At 36.1% G+C, this 21,220-nt stretch overlaps 1 non-coding gene across 1 annotated transcript; it reads right to left on the bottom strand.

Annotated features, from left to right (window-relative positions):
* Positions 1-2,231: 2,231 nt before the first annotated feature.
* On the bottom strand, positions 2,232-2,337 carry LOC128295942 (small nucleolar RNA R71). The gene has a single exon (XR_008286491.1). It is a non-coding gene; the product is annotated as a small nucleolar RNA R71 (small nucleolar RNA).
* Positions 2,338-21,220: the final 18,883 nt, after the last annotated feature.

A 21,220-nucleotide genomic window follows, 5' to 3' on the forward strand; every position in this document is an offset into this window, starting at 1 on the left:
CTTTAGTGAAGGCTCTATGGTGGAATCATGGCACTGAGGAGGTCATGTGGGAACTTGAGGACTCGGTGTGTCATCAGTATCATCATTTGTTCCAACCAGGTAAATTTTGAGGTCAAAATTTTTTTTAGGGAGTATAGTTGTAACACCCTCGATAAACCATAGTTTATACATATTTTTATCCCATGCTCAGCACATTTATGGATGGTTTCTCCTTAGATTTGGTGAACTCGATGCTCCTAATCCTTTAATTTCATGTTTTATACTTAGGTGAGCATAGGAGAGTGAAAAGAGCGAGAAACGAGCCGAAAACGGAGAAAATAGACCCACATGGGAAATCAACACGGCCTAGACTTCCTCACATGGGCATGTTCCACGGTCGTGTCCCTTTGGCAGGATCAAAGCACGACTTACACGGGTAGACTACACGCCCGTGCTTATTCAACAGCCTTGACCATGGGCTGGCGTAATCGCATACGAGCGTGTCCCTGTCGAGCCCAAGTATAGCCCTATTCTGAAAAGGCCAATTTTGAGGGCTCTTAGGCATTCTAAAGCCTATTTCAACACCTGATAAGACACTTAGGAATGGGGACGCAGAGGAGGAGGCAAGGAATTACTCAAAGGAAGTCGATTGGTCCATCTCAAAAGCCGGATTCATCATCAAGACTGAAGATCTCCCTTCAATTTCCATTCAGGGGTTTTGGGTTTTCTTTATGTTTTGTACTCATTATTCTTTTGAGATGTTTTCTTCTATAATTATGAACTAAACCCCCTAAATACCTAAGGGGAATGAAACCTGAGACGGATCGTGTTATTATTATCTGAATTCTATGATAAATATTTGACTTGTTCTTAATTATGTGTTCTTAATTCTTGTTTTAATATTCCAGGATATTGATTCAAGTTAATCCTCTTATTCAGAGGAGGAGTAAACCCTGTCTAAGAGTAAATTTGTCATAATTAAGCGGAGGTTATTGCACGCCTAGAGATAGGGTGATAAGATTTTGCGGATTAGGGTGAAACCTAATAAGGGGATCCATAGATCGAGTTAATGCAACACTAGGGCGTTAATTAGAAAGTGATTTCAATTAATCAACCTAGGGTTAGACGTTCTTGGTCTCGAGAGAGATAATAATATAACTTAGGGATTTTTACGGATCAAGTCAAATGAATAAATCGTCTGATTTAGAGTCAAATAAAAAGTGAAGTCTAAGTGGATTTTTCCTTAGGTATTGTCTTAATCAATCGAATTTTCTAAAAAGTATTTTCCCAAATTTTCTTTCTGTGCATTCTTAGTTTAGTAATTAGTTTAGATAACCAAACCTCTTAATTTTTAGGCTAGATAATAAAAATAAAGTAATTACTAGTACTCTTGTTTCCTTTGGGTTCAACAATCCGGTCTTGCTAAAGCTATACTACTGTTCGATAGGTACACTTGCCTTCATCGTGATAATAGTTTGTTTCAAGAACGCTTAATTATAAATTTTTAAAACCTGTCGCGAATATCACGTATCAAGTTTTTGGCGCCATTGCCGGGGAACTAGGATATTAGGAACACTCAATTTTTATTACTTTAGCCATTTTACTTTTATTGGAATTTAAATTTTTATTTTCTTTTCTAATTCTTCATTTATTTTCTTCTGACAGGTTTTTCCAGTTTATGACCAGAAGGAACCCGTCAGGAATATTACTATTTGATAATGAGATTGATCGCACAGTTTGTAAAAATCGAAGAGAAATAAGGCGAAGCTTAAGATACATAGAGGAAGAGAAAGAGGACGATATTTCAACCACAACCGAGGAGATGGATGAAAACCAAGAAAATCCACTACCTCCTGCGATTGCTGCTAATCAGAATCCTGCTTCGTGTACTATGTCTGATTATGCTAAACCTTCTTTAACAGGAACTGAATCGAGCATAGTTAGACCTGCTATAGCTGCAAATACTTTTGAACTAAAACCTAACACAATTCAAATGATACAGCAATTTGTTCAGTTTGATGGTTTGTAGGACGAAGATCCCAAGGCTCACTTGGCAAACTTTTTGGAACTATGTGATACATTTAAAATTAATGGCGTTTCTGGTGATGCCATTCGCCTTCGGTTATTCCCTTTTTCATTGAGAAACAAAGCTAAACAGTGGTTGAATTCGTTACCACGAGGGTCAATCACTACTTGGGAACAAATGACCGAAAAGTTTTTATTAAAATATTTTTCGGCGATTAAAATAGCCAAATTACACAATGATATCTCTTCTTTTGTGCAGATGGATTTAGAAACACGCTACGATGCATGGGAGAGATACAAGGACCTCTTGAGACGATGCCCTCACTATGGGTTACCACTCTAGCTACAGGTTCAAATGTTTCACAATGGCCTAAATCCTTCGACTCGACAGATGATCGATGCAGCTGCTGGTGGGACTATCAATAATAAAACACCTGAAGATGCTTATGAATTTATAGAAGAGATGTCATTGAATAATTATCAATGGCAAGTCATGAGGACAAAGCCAACAAAAGCAGCCGGCATTTATAACGTCGATTCAGTCACCATGCTCTCTAATCAGGTAGAACTCTTGAATAAGAAAATTGATGGTTTTCTTAGTTCTTCACAGGTTCACCCAGTAATGCAGTGCGAAGTAAGTAGAGGTGGATCAAGCAATTCAGATTACCTACCCTATGGCCACAACATGGAGAACAAGCAATTAAATTACATGGGAAATAATCCTCAATCTCAAAATAATCCTTATAGTAATACTTACAATGCAGGTTGGAGGAACCACCCAAACTTCTCATGGGGAGGCCAAGGGAACCAGTGGCCACCACCACCTCCAGGCTTCCAACAACCACCCTACCAACAAGAGAAAAAGCCGAACCTTGAGGAGATGCTAACAAAATTCATCTCGGTGTCAGAAACTCGTTTTTAAGATACCGAGACAACACTTAAAAATCAACAAGCGTCGATCTAAGGGCTCAAAACTTAGATAGGTCAGCTCGCTAAATTGATATCTGAACGACCACAAGGTAGCCTGCCAAGTAACACTGAATCTAACCCAAATGAGCAAATCAATGCAATCACCATTCAAGATGAGGAAAGGCTAGTTGCACTTGAACCAGAACAGAGGCAAAAAACTATGGTAAGTGCAAATACAATCAACCAAAACAATCATAAAATATATTCATTACCATCATTAACCATTTGAACCCATACCAATACAATCAACCAAAACAATCATAAAATATATTCATTACCTACCACTTAGTAACCGAACCTGTTAAGTTAATATACCATCATCCATCACTCTAATTATACCACATTTCATATTTCCAAAATGAGCTAACTATTAAAACGACTACCAAAACCAAACTCATTAAACATTTTAATTAATAACATGTAAAACCAAACTTAAGCATAATAAGCAAGTCATTTTCGCATGGCTTTAAATACATACTCATTCAAAATAATTAACTCCAAGACTAGCCTATACACGCCACATAACCGAGTCTTAAAATATTATTTACTGAGATGATAACCAGATAGTGTGATGTCGTCTCCATCGACTTCCAACCCGAGCAAATCTCTAAAAATCTATAAACATAAGAAAAAGAAAACACAGAGTAAGCTTTTAAGCTTAGTAAGCTCGTATCTTAATAAACTTAACATAACAAATACTTTCATTACAATGCCGTAAACATAATATGCTATCTCACACAACCTTTCTAAATTTCATAACATATTCTCTTATCAAATTATCATCATTCAGTAATATACTTACTCACTTAATCAACTTTAACTTTCACAAACTTATTCAATTAAATTTTCATACATCAACCCTTTCACACTTTCATATAGCCAAATGAACACATTATGGGAAATAACACATTTAATCATATATCTTTCTCATATGAATCTCTTATGATCATTTATAATCAAATTCACTTTTCATTCATATAGCATCTGACAAATTTCACATATGCAACTTTACAAATCACATCTTATTCATTCATTTATGTTTCATTGGCACATAATCATATTTCATTTCCATATACATCACAATACATTCTTTGCACATATACATACCCTATTTTCAAATAGGTAATCAATTATCACGTACCTAATCATTTTAGCTCGTTTAATGTATTCAACTACCATATCAGCAATAAATCTTTTAGGCATAAACTTATAATAATTTACCGGCATAAAGCCTGCTAGGCCTAAGCCTGTATCTCACACCGGCACAAGGCCTGCTAGACTCAAAGTTTAATTTTATACACCGGTAATAACCTGCTAGGCATAAGCCTGATTTAATTCACCAGCACAAGGCTTCCTAGGCTCAAAGCCTGAATATGACCATTATAAAGTCGTCTCATAAATAATTCATATAATATAGCATGTACACCTATTCACTTTGCTCGATTTAATCATTCAATCACAATTTATAATTTCCCTTTGAATCATTCGATATTTTGCACACTAAGTGTCGTTCTCAATATCTCGCACACTAAGTGCCAGTCTCAATATTTCGTACACTGAGTGCCATATTTGATTGCCCCGCACACTAAGTGCCACATTTAGTTGATATGTCGTTAGACATTAAAATATTCACGTATATACAATTTATACAATATTAAAGCATTATAAGCATAAATTTAACAATGCTTATTACATACAAACTTATCTGGCTAAAGTGTAGAGATACCAAAGTTTAGGGGTATTTTGGTAATTTTCTCATTTTCCTTGATTTTTCACCCGATCTTGATCTAAATTAATAATTTCATTCAATATATTAATTTAGACAGTAAAACACTTCATTTCATACAATTTGGTCTTTTTTCATTTTTACAAAATTGCCCCCTAAAGTTTTACTTTTATTCATTTTTGTCTCTGAGCTCAAAACATGCAAATTAACCATTTTTAACCATAATTAAGCTTAGCCGAATGTTCATGGTATCAAAACAGTCCATAATTCACTTTATGAAAAAATTATAATTTTACTCAAATTCATGAAATTGAGTAAAATTATACTATAGCCGAATATCACTAGTGTCTCTAGCAGCCCACACATTTCATTTATTTCACATTTTAACCACAAAGTTTTCACATTTATCAATTTAGCCCTTAATTGTCAATTTCACAAAAATTCACTTAACAAAAAGTGTTTAACTATCAACAAGGACTCATATTCTTCCATTAAACTTCAAAGACCTATTATACTCATCAATGGAAAATATCAAACTATTCAATGGTTTTGCAAAATAGCCCCCTCATTAGATAGATTAAGCAACAACGATCCTGAAAATATAAAAATAATTAAAAACAAGACTAGAAATGCCTACCATGCATTAGCCGAAAGTACTATTCAATGCTTCTCCCATGGCTTCTCAAGCCTTCATATACGGCTGGTAAAAAGAGAATGAAAAAGATGACACCTTGATTCTTTTATTTTATTCATTTTATTATTATTTTTAACCAATTTACAATATTAACCTTTATACACTTTATTTATTACACCAAATGCCAGGCCATCATATCCCACTATCTCTTTAATGGGCTAATTACCAAATAAGGACTTCCACTTTAAATTTCTATAGCTATTTAATACCTTTAGCTTATAGAACACAACTTTTGCACTTTATGCGATTTAGTCCTTTTTGCTTAATTAACTATTGAAACGAAAAAAATTTCAACAAAACTTTAATACCATCTTATTGCCACTCGGTAAATATTTATAAAAATATTTACGACTCAGTTTATAGAAACAAGGTCTCGATACCTCATTTTCTAAACCCACTTAACCTTAGGGTCATACCACTTGAACTTAATAAATCGTTTATAAAACAAAAATCATAATATCAAAAATATTTTTAAAATCACAATTAACTCGTAAATATTAAATATAATATTTACAAACCTACTCGTCAGATTTGGTGGCCCCGAAACCACTGTTCTGATTAACCCTAAAAATGAGCTGTTACATGAGGTGGACCACAATGACCAAAAATCGGTAAGTAAATATTACAAACCTTGTGTACCATACCCAAACACGACAAGGAAAGACCGCACAGAAGAACAATTTCGTAAATTCCTTAAATTAAGAACAATTGCGTAAATTCCTTAAATTATTAAAGAAGCTACATACTAACTTACCATTTATTGAAGGTCTTTCGTAGATGCCAAACGCAGTCAAATTCCTAAAAGAGTTTTTAACAAACAAGCAGAAGTTGGATGAGGCGTCACATGTGGAGCTGAATGTAGTTTGCTCAGCCATACTACAGAATAAGCTGGCCAAAAAATTAAAAGATCCAGGGAGTTTTACGATTCCCTGTTTAATTAGTAGCCTAGATGTAAATAATGCTTTGGCTGATTTAGGGGCTAGTATCAATGTCATGCCTTACAAAATGGTTAAGCAACTAGGTCTTGGGAAACCCAAACAAACTAGAATGAGTATTCAATTAGCCGATAAAACAATCAGATTCCCTAGGGGGATTATTGAAGATGTACTCGTTAAAATTTACAAATTTATATTCCTAGTTGATTTCGTTGTTCTAGACATAGAAGATGATAGTAACGTTCCTTTAATTTTAGGGAGGCCCTTTTTAGCAACCGCTAGAACAATAATTGATGTTGGTACAGGTGAACTCACACTTTGTGTGGGAAACGAAACAATCACCCTTCAAGCTCGTAATTCGAGTAACACATCAAAAATTGAAGGTGGTTGTATAAATCGTTCTACTAAAACTGACCATGTGGTGCAACCTACTTTGCAGGAAACAAGTTTGAAGAACTTATACGAGCCATGTTCAAGCAACAACAAAGGACCTATCTATGAAGAACGAAGGCTACAAATCGAGGAACTAGATGAATGGTGGACACAGAAATCAAGAACACCCGATAAACTGAAACTGAGCCAGGACGAGCTCAATACATCACCAAATCAACTTAAGGTTGGAGAAAAAGTACTACTAGATGCAACAGATCCTCGCATTACCACTTTTGAACCTAATGATGAAATTCCTCTCACGGTACTCAATATTTTCCCATATTGTATAGTCGAGGTAATTCACCCCAAATTCAGAACTTTTAAGGTAAACAATACTCATCTTAAACCTTATATTGATAAAGTTGATAGCAGGGATGAGGAGTGTAAACTCCTCGAGCCATCATGATCACACACCAGAGAGGTAAGTCAAGCTTAGACTATAAATAAGTGCTTCTCGGGAGGCAACTCGAGCACTAACAGTAATGATCTATTTAAATTCTAGATTTTCACATCTAACCTACTAACTGAATCTTCAAAAACAGGGTTTTCCCATCCACATAGCCAGGCGCACGGGCGTGCCTTAGGCAGTTCTCACATCATAGGAGGAGACACGATCGTGCGATACGACTGTGTCAAAATAGGACAAAAATTTTTCCCCAACACGGGATAAGATAAGTCGCCACGGCCGTGTGATAAGGCTGTGGGTGAAACTGCCAAACCAACACAGGTGTGTACACGCCCGTTTTTGAAACCATGGGTGAACCTATCAATTTAGCACGGGCATTCGACACGCCCGTGCCCAGCCCCCCTGGTCGACACTGTCAAACTAACACAGGTGTGGGCTATCATACACGGGCATGGGAGAAGTGAACAAAGCAAGACACGGTCGTGTGAACCCACACGCACAAGGAACATGGGCTTGGGGAGAATGTCAAACGCGCCTAAATTTAAAAATCGCGAAACACATGGGCAAAAATTAGGGCACACGGGCGTGCCCCACGGCCTTGCGCCCCAAAATCTATATAAACCCCTCACTATTCATCATCTCCCTCCCTAAAAATCCCTAGCCCTAGCCGCTGCAACTCCACACGCCCTACCTGCTGCGCCCGTGCGCAACCTATAACACTATTTTTGACGACCCAAGCTTCTCTCTTTTGCGTTTGTTTACTCTTTTCTCTCTATTTTCTTTAAATATTTTCCTTATTTCATGTTTTCTCTGATCTATTTGACTATTTTAAGTGAACATTCATAGTAGAATAATACAAATACTCATGCTTATTATTAAAGAATTTTGTCATTTTTCATATTACATTCATCCATCTTTCTTGTTTCCATGGATTTTATGCTTACCCACATGCATTCATACATTAGATATTCTCGTCGTATTATTCTCATAATCCTATTTTAATAACTTGATATATTTACTTTAGTTGTTTTAGTTTAGTTCTCTTCATCTAATACGCGAGTCTCATGAAATATTCCTATTTAGTTTTAGTGTTTCCATGCTATTTTTAGGGAGTATTGGTTGAACTTCGACTTTTCAATGCAGGTATACAATGTCATCCTCATGTGGTGAGAAGACCGCTGTCCTCACCTCGAAAAAGAGGAAAGGAGCAGCGTCATCCTCGGGTCCAACCTTTAAAATCCGTTACCCTTTCCTCGAGTTCCCCTTGGGACCCCAAGAGGATCTATTTCAGACATTACGAGCCCGACCCCTAGGTGTAGGCCGCTGCATTGACTGGGCCCCACTTGAACAGATTTAATTGGTTGACGCTGTTCGAGCCCTCCTGAAAACTGACCCGTAGAGGCTCTTCTTTGAGATCGTCGAGCCGTCGTATCTCGAGTTCACATTGGAACTCTACTCGACGTTCCACCTTCAGACCGTCATGACCAACTTCGACGATCCTGGAACGGTCCAGTTCTGCCTTGGTGGTCTAGTGCGCTAATTGAGCGTACCCGAGTTCAGGATTGTACTAGGGCTGTACACGGAGGAGTTCATGGACGACAATGAACTTGACAGCCTCCACCGCCGTATCCACTACTCTTCCTCAAAGTGATGGAAGGACCTCATACCTGCCTCGGCCACCTACAATCCTAGCTGCTCCAAGACATCGCATCTCCCTCCATCCTTGAGGTACCTACACGCCATCTTGGCTCACACTCTAACGGGACGATGAGAGAGCACCAGAGTCGTCACCACCCACGATGCCTATTTCTTATGGATCATGGCGAACGGGCACGTCCTCGACCTCGCCTACTTATTGCCCTCGCCATCCGCCATCAGACGAAGCGACATTGGAAAGGGGTCATCTCTATCAAGCCCTATGTGACTCGATTGGCTCGGCACTTTTGGCTCCTCAACACAGTAGCATAATCATCCTCTCTCACTCTTATCGGCTAGATGTCCCTATAGGGCATCTTGAGCATGCTAAACATGAGGATGATCAAGAAACGACGTGGCACCTATCCTCCTCAGTACCGCCTTGTCCAGTCCACCGAGGAAGAGGACCCAGAGGACATTACTGATGATGTCCCTCCATGTCATGAGGACCCACTATATCAGCCACCACCCATCAATCATCCAATTCATGCGGCGACTTCACTATTTGACATCTCTGAGCGCCTTACACAATTTGAGTAGTAATGTTTTCAGTGCTTTGATCACATTGATGCGACTCTACATCAGATTTGTCAGCACTTCCACATCTCATCGCCACCACTACCTCGCGAACCATCCGGCAATGACGATGTTTAAAAACTTTTTATTTATTATTTTTATTTTCACTTTTATCTTTATTTATCTTATTTAAGTACTTTTTATTTCATTTTCCCTTATTATTATTTTAATTTTAGTTTTTATAATTTTTATTGAATAATTTATAGTTTCAGCTATTTGATTACGAGTAATTATGCTTCCTTATATTTCCTAAAAAGTTCCTGATTCTATCACAATTATAAAGAGCTCCAAAGCTCATCATTGCATAGGAACTAAAAACTCCACTGGCAAAGGCTCTCCACGACTGCCATGTCCTGCTCGACCACGACCATAGCTACCACCAGATATAATATTCTTTTGGCGCAGGACTTATGGACTAATGAACCTCTACCACCACCGGAGTATCCTCCTCCACTCTCATCATTGCCTTGGCCGATTATTCTCCATAACTCCAAATCAAGGAGTTCATTCATCATTCAGGAAGTTTCACTTCTCTCCCTATCTTATGATTATTTATCTTTATAATATATCTATCTTTGTACATTGAGGGCAATGCACATCTTAACTGTGGGGGGGTCCTTCATATCATCATTTGAAATCCCTAACTTTTGTCTTATTCTCATGTGAATCACTCATATCACTATTAGAATGAATTTTAATTAGTTTATGACTTTTATTGATATGTCTTGAATTAAAACATAGGCATTTATGCATTGATAGTTTAAACTTTAAGATATTAGGGAATCAAGCATGATAAGTTGATTTTTGAAGAATTATAAACTTTTAGGTTGTTTCCCTAAGTTTAGGGATTAACGTGAGTTGAAATTCACAAGTTTAAACATAAAAAAACCATAATTTTTGTGAGATCTTGAGCCTTTAGAGCATATTTTACTTTTTTCATGCTCACTTTTTTTATGAATACGTCAGTATTGATTTGTTATTCTAGAACTTGCTTGATTATGCATGTCAAGACCACACCATCTAATTTGATATGTCAAGATGATAAAGGCACTTAGGTTTAACCCACTCACTCTACAAAATCCTACCTTCATAATTGACCCTTAGTGAACCCCTTTGAGCCTAACAAGCCATTAATTGATTTACCCTCAATATTAACCCATAACTTATTATTGTTGAAATCCCCTAATTTTATCCCTATTTTTGTCGAGATTTGATTTGAACTAATTGCTTAGCTATATTTTTTTCTTCTATGTATTTGACTTGTTCCTAAAAAAAATTTAAATTACTTCAATACATATTAGTAGTAATTCGTCGTTTTTGAGCTTCAGTGTTAATTCCATATTCTAAGAAAAAGCTCACTTGTATTCAACTGATGACTAGTTATTTTTCTAGCTAGGTAATTTTTCAATTCAATCTCGATTCTAACATTTTCCTTCAGCTTTGACCACACCCCCTAACCAAAGCCACGTTACGACCCTCTAAAGACCTTTTTGATTGATGTATCATCTCAATATATAGTGGTGGAGATTTGATTTTCATGCAAGCCTATGGTAATAACTTTTCATATTGATTAATGAGTGCTTTATTTGATGTCCTTAAACACCTCGAGTGATTTGAGTGAATCTTTGGTGAGGATGTTAAACTCTATGATATTTTGATCAAAGGTGATTACTTAGATGAGGGGGGACACCTATGTTTTCATGATAAAATGCTCAACTTGGAATGTTTGAACCTTTGATGTACTTTTAGTTGAATTTTCAATGTATGATATGGATTATGTTGAGATATTATTGATAGGGATTATAAATTGAGAAGAATTTATTTTGATTGTGAGTTGAGGATTTTGCTTGAGGACAAGCAAACGCTTAAGTGTGAGGGTATTTGATAAACTGTAATTTATACATATTTTTATCCCATGCTCAGCACATTTATGGATGGTTTCTTCTTAGATTTGGTGAATTCGATGCTCCTAATCCTTTAATTTCATGTTTTATACTTAGGTGAGCATAGTAGAGTAAAAAGAGCGAGAACCAGGCCGAAAATGAAGAAAATAGACCCACATGGGAAATCAACACGGCCTGGACTTCCTCACACGGGTGTGTCCCACGGCCGTATCCCTTTGGTAGGATCGAAGCACAACTTACACGGGTAGGCTACACGCCCGTGCCTATTCAACAGCCTTGACCACGGGCTGGAGTAATCGCACACGGGCGTGTCCCTATCGAGCCCAAGTATAGCCCTATTCTGAAAAGGCCAATTTTGAGGGCTCTTAGGCATTCTAAAGCCTATTTCAAAACCTGAGGAGGCACTTAGGAAGGGGGACGCAGAGGAAGAGGCAAGGAATTACTCAAGGGAAGCCAATTGGTCCATCTCAGAAGCCAGATTCATCATCAAGACTGAAGATCTCCCTTCAATTTCCATTTAGAGGTTTTGGGTTTTCTTTATGTTTTGTATTCATTATTCTTCCGAGATGTTTTCTTTTATAATTATGAACTAAACCCCCTAAATACCTAAGGGGAATGAAACCTAAGACGAATCTTGTTATTATTATCTGAATTGTATGATAAATATTTGACTTATTCTTAATTATGTGTTCTTAATTCTTGTTTTAATATTCCAGGATATTGATTCAAGTTAATGCTCTTATTCAAAGGAGGAATAGACCCTGTCTAAGAGTAAATTTGTCATAATTAAGCGGAGTTGATTGCACGCTTAGAAATAGGGTGATAAGATTTTACCGGATTAGGGTGAAACCTAATAAGGGGATCCATAGATCGAGTTAATGAAACACTAGGGCGTTAATTAGAAAGAGATTTTAATTAATCAACCTAGGGTTAGACGTTATTAGTCTCGAGAGAGATAATAATATAACTTAGGGATTTTTACGGATCAAGTCAAATGAATAAATCGTCTAATTCAGAGTCAAATAACAAGTGAAGTCTAGGGGACTTTTCCTTAGGTATTGTCTTAATCAATCGAATTTTCTAAAAAGTATTTTCCCAAATTTTCTTTCTGTGCATTCTTAGTTTAGTAATTAGTTAAGACAACCAAACCTCTTAATTTTTAGGCTAGATAATAAAAAGAAAGTAATTAATAGTACTCTTGGTTACTTTGGGTTCGACAATCCGGTCTTGCTAAAGCTATACCACTGTTTGATAGGTACACTTGCCTTCATCATGATAATAGTTAGTTTCAAGAACGCTTAATTATAAATTTTTAAAACCTGTCGCGAATATCATGTATCAACCCTGAATAATTTATTTCTGCTTCTGTAAATATCTGACACAATTGTGTATCTACTTCAGTGGTTAAGTGTCCTGGGTGTGTGTGTGAGGTTTTGGGTTCAACTTCCACCTTTTTTAATTTTGTTATTTTTTTTATCCAAGACTTACCCTTGTTGAGTGCGCTTATATTAAACTATCTGTCAATTCTTATCAGAATGAGCCTGCTGGTTTAAGTGGTTAGGGGGTTTGGTGTGTTGACGGTCCTGTGTTCGAATCCTTGCGCGACTGTGAGTATTATTTTTTTCAATTTTGTGATAGAATTTCAGTTGAGTATTATTTTTTTCAATTTTGTGATAGAATTTCAGCAGAAATTCTGAGGAAGTTGAGATTATGTAGTTAGTGGGGAGTTGGGTGTTATCTAATTTTTTTATTTTTTTATTTTTTTATTTTTTTATTTTTTTGAATTTCTCCTCTCTGTTTCTGACGTTTCCTCTTCCCTACCCACTTTTACTCATTTGTTTATTTGTGGCTTTCCTCTGATCCCTATTGGATTCTTCTTGTTAAACCATCGTTGTTGTGCTTTTAGTTCTCTATTCGGCTGGTAAGTGACTTTTCAACCTTTTAACGATTGGTTTGGGTTTAGCAATATTAATCTATTGTGGCTAAGCGATGAATTCTGTGATTAGGAAAAGGTTGTGAGGCAGGAAATAACAGTTCAATGGCTTGATTCGATGTAATGGTCGTTTTTTCGTAAGTGGTACTGGTGGTCTCAGAAGTGATTTTGTTGTAAAAATGAACCATATGTGTATCCCGAAACGCAGAAAAATAAATTTCAGCAAAAGTCAAAAAATTGTCCTGTCAATGCTACACGGACTTGTAGTCACCCGTGTGATTGGCAGTGTGCGAGACATGGCTATGTGGTGGCTCAAGTGTGGGCATGCAGGCCACACGGGCATGACACGCAGGTGTGTGTTATTTGGGCCAGGCTATGTTGGCCACACGGGCCAGGCCAAACCTAGCGTGTGGACCCACACGGGCAAGCCATATGGGCATGTGGGGCCAATATTCTGAAATTTTCCCTAGGGTCGCATAGATCATTGACGTCGACTGTGGGCCTACCATAGGGTCGATAAGGGCTAACCAAACCCTAAAGCTATGAGATCTGCTAGTCTGATTTTTTATTCTGAACATGACACTATTAAGCATGTCTGATTAATCTGATGTATGTATATATTTGATATATGTATATGAACATTGCCTTCTTTTTGAAATCTTTGAAATCTTGTTTTTAATTAATGCATGAAGAACCATATATATACATTATAACATGTAAGATAGCGTATCACAATAATAGGTAGATAAAACATGCATTTAAATAATATGATAGCAATAATATAAAGATCCTATACTAGATACATACATAAATATAGCAAATCTTAGTTACATAATAACATACATATTAAGATACACATTGCATATATTGAAGATGAATAAGCAAAATATACGAACATACAAAGTAATAATTAATTTAAAAACGATGCATGATATACAATTAGACATATAAGTATATATACAAAACAAATGTGATAAAATAATAATAATGTAGTAACATATATATCCATCAAACAAACAATACTTAATAATATTATAAAACTAGCATTTATATATAAATGATATGTTCAACATATGTAAAAGAATTAGTGTATAACATAATTTACAAATAAAAATATAATAATATAAATTATATAATATAATAATATAATAATATAAAAAATATTATGATATATAGTAAAATATAATATGTAATAAATATATATAAATAGAATATAATGGAATATAATATAATAAGGGATATATAAAATAATAATAATATAATAAGTATTCTACATATAAAAATATAATAACATAAATAGTATATAATATATAACATATAAAAAAAGAATAAAAAATATATATATAATAAAATATATGATAAATTTTTTTAAAATGTATAATAATAATCTAATAAATAATGTAATACTATTTTATATAACTAATATTCTAAAAAATAATATAAAATAAAAAGGATTAAAATTGAATTTAATTAAGAAATCTGGTGGTTAATTTGCAAAATAATAAAAATTCTGGGCCTGATTGAAATGCACATTACATTTAGAGGACTCACTGGGCAATTTAGCCCTAATCCCAAAACGACGACGTTTCCCAAATACTGTTTTAAAATCACTGTGAGGACTAAATTGAAACAAAATTAAAACATTAGAGCTAAATTAAAAATAAATAAAATGAAATTATAAATATTAAAAAGGTGGGAGGACCAATTGAGTGATTAACCCACTTTACGAAAACACACGGATCCTCCCCGGGTAATCGGGTCAACACGCGGATTCTGAGCCTTGAAACGACGCCGTTTCATGCTTATCGAATTAGACCAAAACGGCACTGTTTTATCTAGGCTATATAAGCCAAATTTAAAGCTTTAAAATCATTTTTTACTCTGTCTAAAAAAACGAGGAAAAATCCTCTGAACGAGGGCCCGGGGTGAGTTCTCGGAGTACCATCGTGCCTCCGTCCAATGGGCTCCACGCGCTCACGCGCCACTGTCAATGCCGTCACATACGGCGGCCGGAAGCTAGAAAACCTCATCGTTTACCCCGCATCGAAAGGTATTCCATTTTTTATCTATTTTTAATATTTTATATGTATAAAATGCAAATATTTAAAAAAAGAAAAATAAAAAACAAATCACCTTTGCTTTCTCGTGAAATCTTTCTGATGTCTTATTGCAAAAAATATTTGGTGTACAATATCTTTTTGGAGTTTTTCTGTGTGTGTGTATCGTCCTCTTTATAGATCAAAGAAAAAGGCTTTATAACCTCAGTCTATTACATATTTTGGAAAGAAATCCTTGATTTCTTTCCATATTTGTTTAATCTGTATACTGTGTTCTTTCTTTCCATATTTGTTCTTTGTCTATCGTGATTTCTTTCCCTTGTCTGCAAGTGAGCGCGAGGATCTCTGTGGCGAGACAAGACTGAGGTGTGGCGTGCTGATGATGGCGACAATCTTGGCGTTGTTTGCGCGCCGATGGTGGCGCGACATCTAGTAGCTGAGGTCAAGGAGAAAGTCGTGGTGCTGATGGAGCCTTGACATGAGGCCAACAGATGCTTCCCGAAAGTTCTATAGTTTCATGAAACGAAAGGGCGCTAATTGGACATGACGTTTGAGGCGCCTGAAGCTTCCAGAATCCTTTGCGGTGCGAGGAGAAAGAGAGCTAGGGTTTCTAACCCTATCTGAAAGTCATTTGGGCCCCTGTTGTTTGGGCCTTCGGGTTTATTGGTAATAGGTGGGTCTGTTTGGGTCTATTGTAATTGGTCTGGTTTAGGTTTGGGCTATGGGTATATTTGGGTACAAGGGTAGTGGAATTTGGTATTGAAGGTTTTAAATATTAGGCCTACGGGTTAATTTTTTTGGGCTCTGTATACGGACTATTTAAATAAACATTTATTTATTTATTTTAAGTTTTTTTTTTGGTTTTAAGGCCCGGTCAAATTTGGGCTATTACACCCCAAATCATTTGTAAAGGCAAAGAACAATTGTACCTATGGTTTACATCAACACAGTGTAAAGAATCTAACTAGTTTGGATTCATAAAATAGTTATAATTTCAATGATCGGTTTGAACTCATAAGTGGGTGTTTGGGGGCTGGTTTAATGGTAAATTGATTGAATTCAAACTGAATTTTGGTTTAGGTTCATTTAAGGAATTATTAACGAAAATTGGAAAATTCGCTAGTATGTAGCGAGGAAGGAAAAAAATAAGGTATGGGTCCTAAACTCATAAAATTGTTTGAAAATGTTAAATATTATGTTATATATGATAAATTATCTTGTTGATTGGATTTTCTTAATAGCCAAATTATTTATTTTGTGAGTAGCCAAACCAATTATGTTTCGAGCCTTAAAAGATTAACATGTTGGCAAAATTGCTAGTTTCATAGTATGAATGTTTGATTGAGTTTGTAATTGCATATTTGAGTTATGAGATATGAGAATGTTTGACTGAATGATATAATATGTTGAAATATTAAGCTTATGTATGATTTAAATGCATGAGATATTTGTTATATTGTGTATTGAAAAGGGTGCTATTTGTGCACAATGAAAATCTGTAAAGTATGTGAAATTGAACAATATTGATTGATACCAACTCAATGGCAATTTGAAAGATTGGAACACTATTTCCATTTACTGAAAGTATTTGATTATTGAGGACATGTTGAGCATGTCAAATGAATGTGAAAAGTATTGAGATATAATTATGTATGAGATTGTGTGACATATTGCATATGCATTGGGTTAGGATTTTGTGGTAGACTGTAACGCCCCGAAGTTTGGGCCTAGAAGTATTAGGTCTTAAGTGTGGGTGTAGTTAGGAGACTGCACATAAATATTTAGTTGTGCAAGAAAGTGACACAAACGCATGTTTGGCTTAGTGGATGTGTGTTCTAGGAAGTGTTTGGGAAGTCATAGGTTCAAGCCTTGGCTTCCACAAAATTTTGCTTTTTAAGGATAAAACCCCTATCTTTGACCAGTAGGGTTATAAGTTTATTTGGTAAAAACATGACAAAATGGGCTTGCTAGTCTAGTGGATAGTGGCGTGTGGAGTGTGCTAGTGGTCTGAGGTTCAAATTCCTACTTGTGCAAATGAAGATTATTTTTACTGGTGGCCTTCGGAGGAAGTTTTGTTTGACCGAAACACCAAGAGTTTGAACAGATTTGAATGGGCTCGTTGTTAGCCGAATTTGAAGAGATGAATGGGAGGAAATTAAGGAGAAAATCAAGCAAGTTCGAATTTGGAGAAGAGTCTTGCCGGGTTTGAACTCTAGCACTTAGTGTTTCGGTTGTGTAGGGATGTTCGGGGAGGTGTTTAGTGTATGGAAGGCTGAACGAAATTGGGGAGTTCTTTTGGGGTAAAATTCGGCTATGTATTGGTAATTGGTCATTTCATTTTGGGATTTTGCCAAATTGTGGTTTTGCTCACTCTTTGTTTTCTGAAGCTGATTTGTGCTAAGAAGTCTTTTGGTATCAGTTGTTTCTGGCTAGTGCTTTCGGGTACTTTCATTTTGGGACTATCTCGGTTACTATTCTTCTCCTTCTACTCTTTGACAACTATTTTCCCTTGATACCTTTTGTAGCCAAATAACCTCATTTCTTTTCTCTCTCTAACCCTTTCAGTTTTTAGCCTTTATCTTGATTGAATCTCTCATTCTTCTCCCTGACTCAATTGATCACCTCTTTAATCGAATACTTTTTTCTTCCCTCTCTCAAATCTTTCTGTTCTTCCTACTTGGGCCGAATCTCCTTGATTGACTATTATCGAAAGTCATTTGAGTTACTAGTAAGGGTAAGTACAATCGCTTCATTATTACTTTTCTAACCAAATTTCTGTTAGCTCTATTGCCAAGTTTCGGCTTTCCCCTTCTCTTTCTCTTTGGGGCCGAATGTATGCTTTTCGTCTAAACATATTATGATCTGTCTAGTCTTGCTAGAAGTCTGGATTCTATTGTGAAAGTTCAGGCCGATTATTCTTCTCATTACAAGCGATCTATTCACTTTTGGGGTAAGCGCTTTAAATGAGATGTGTTTTTATTGGACTTTAAATACTTATGAATCGATCGAATGTTTCTTATGAAGGTCGAAGTTTTGGAGTGGTACGTGGGTGTTAAGTCAGTAAGGATCTGCGATTGTTGGTTTGGTAAGTGACAGTGGATCGAACGAATCCTTTTCGATATTGTGGTATGGATTAACGATGGTTTTAGGCTAATGAGAGATTGTTGTTAATCATAGGTGCGTTGATCTCAGAAGCATTTCGGTTACAACCCCATAACAGGTGTGTGTAACACTGCCATTTGATCTGAAACTGCAAAGGCTGAAAAGCTGAAAAGCTGAGAAGCCAAAAAAGTGGGTTGACGACACCACATGGGCATGTGGGCCCCCGTGTGACAGGTCGTGTCATAAAACATGGCCATGTGGTCGACGAGATGGCCATGAGCGCCTTTATGGGCCGAAACTATACTGGGTCACACGAAATCAATCACATAAAAGTGTGGTTATTATTGGGCTAGGCTGTGTAAACCACACGGCTAAGGTCAATTTGGGCTATGTGGGCTATACGAGCGTGTGGGCCCACGTGGGCCTATTATCATCAATTGACTATTAAGGTTGCACGGGTCACCCAAGACGACTGTGGACCTACTGTTGGGTCGGTAAGTGTACCTGGACCCTTATTTTTGGTAAGATGACTATTTTACCCCTATGTGATGTATGACTGCTTAAGCATGCCATTTTTACTGTATGTACATTTATATCATGTTGCATTGCATGGGGTGGGATACATGATTTTGGAGGAAGTGTACTGAAAGGCTATAAGCCTATTACTGGCAGTTCTACTGCAAATACTGTTTTAATGCTGTAACTGGTACGACTTGGTGTGTAGGGTTGGATGGGTCGATTTTATCCCCACATGGTGTATAGGGCTGGTACGGAGATGGTGTATAGCTGATGGATTGGGTAGGATTCTGTGTTTGCATGCTGTACTGAAATGGGCTAAAGCCCAGCATCGCCATCGACATCTTGTAATGGGATCGTGCCCAGCATCATTACTACTCTCAAGGAAGGGCTAAGGCCCCTAACTGAAACTGAGGGCTTAGGCCCAAATTGTGTTTACTCTGATTGTATGCTTTTATGAGATTTCACGCACTGAGTTTTCATAAACTCACCCATCTGTTAACTATGTAGGAAATCCCCAGGCTTAGACGGATCGAGGCGACGAAGGACTCAGAGGTGGCCACTCGACGAAGTTTCTTTTAATATTATGATTAAGATTTTATTTTAGGTTTCATTATGTAATAAGGCCTCTATAATTTTTTATAATTTTTGGGGTTTATTTATTTTTTATTTATATCTGCTAGTAGTAGGATGCAAATTTTCAAAAGATATGCATGATTTACCAAAATACCACGAATACGCAAAACAGTTTCAAAAGCTTCCGCGATAAACGAGATTTTTGAATTAATAAGTTTTAAAGTGAATACTTTTTTATAGTGACACAAATTTTAAAATCATTTTCTAGTTCACATAAAGAGGCTAAATAAATATTGGGCTTTTCAAATGATTTCATGCTTTACGAAAAAAACTTTAATATGACATCGCCAGATTTGGCCATAATGTCCAGGCCAAGTTTGGGGTGTTACATAGACGGAGAAGTTCCACGAAGTACCGGCAGTAAGTTTGCATTATTTGTAGTCAATGCACTGCACTTGGAATCGAAGGGATTGGCAATTTTATCGCATATTATATGTTATTGGTGATTGTATCGCACTATTTGATATTGGGCTAATTTTCTTCATTATTAATTATTTGGTGGTTTTACCACATCGAACTATGCTCATAATGTTTTGGAGTTTGGCGGACGGGTTCTAGGGAACTCGTGGTGTGCAGCGGATGGTATGGGTAGGAACCTTTTTGCATTGCATCATGTGTACGACATATTCGAATGTTATTGATTTATGCTACGTATTTTATTTTGTTGTATTGAATGGTATCAAAATTAATGATTGTTACTCGAATGAATGATGACCTATGCTCATACACTGTTTGACATCAATTTGATAATGTCTATGTAACGATATGAAATTCCTATGATGGTTTTGTTTTCTTCTATTAAAGCTAATCTATTTCACTGTATTCAATATTTATGTTTGTTTAAATAATTGTTTGGCTCACACTGAGCTTTTCATAAGCTCATCCCCCCAATAGTGTTTAACTTTTCAGGTAAACCTTAAAATTAAGATCAGACTCGGCATTTGGAGAATCAACTTGGACCTTAGATTATTATTTTTTTAATTAAGTATTATTAAGTCTTTATTGGTTTTGGCTTGTAATTTTTAATTATTTCTAGTTTGTGGCTTGGTAACTTTTCTTTTTGGAATTTTTTGCATGCATGAATTACTCAAGCATAATAACCAGATAATGCATTATGTTGGGCTTAAGTAAAATTTGATATTGTCCCCTACTTTTCACTATATTGCAAATGAACTTTTTTTGAAAAACAAATCGATAAGGCAACTAATTTTCCAAAATGACTTGAAAAATGGTTTTTCCGCTGAAATAGTTTAACATCAAGTTTTTTTTAAAAAAAAGAAGAGTGACAAGCAAATGATTTTTCTAAAATAACTCTATCAACAATAAAATGAATCCTAAGCATACACGACCTAATGAATGAATGCTTTTAAGCTAACTCAAAGTAAAACTACAATTTTCTCTAAAATGAGTTTATTTAAAGTTTTCAAAAGTAACGTAAGTTAGCTTAGCCATTTCGGTGGCTAATGTAGCCTTCTCAATCTAGCCATAATGTCTAGGTCGAGTTTGGGAGGCTTCAGTGAATATTACATAATAATCCAAAAAAATGCTCAAAGTGGGTCAGTCCAGTATGTTGTTCTCTAACACATACTCATGTATTGATTTTGACATTCCTATGTCAATGACAACACTTGGTCA

This window comes from Gossypium arboreum, chromosome 7, assembly GCF_025698485.1.
Source record: "Gossypium arboreum isolate Shixiya-1 chromosome 7, ASM2569848v2, whole genome shotgun sequence".
Classification (NCBI taxonomy): domain Eukaryota; kingdom Viridiplantae; phylum Streptophyta; class Magnoliopsida; order Malvales; family Malvaceae; genus Gossypium; species Gossypium arboreum.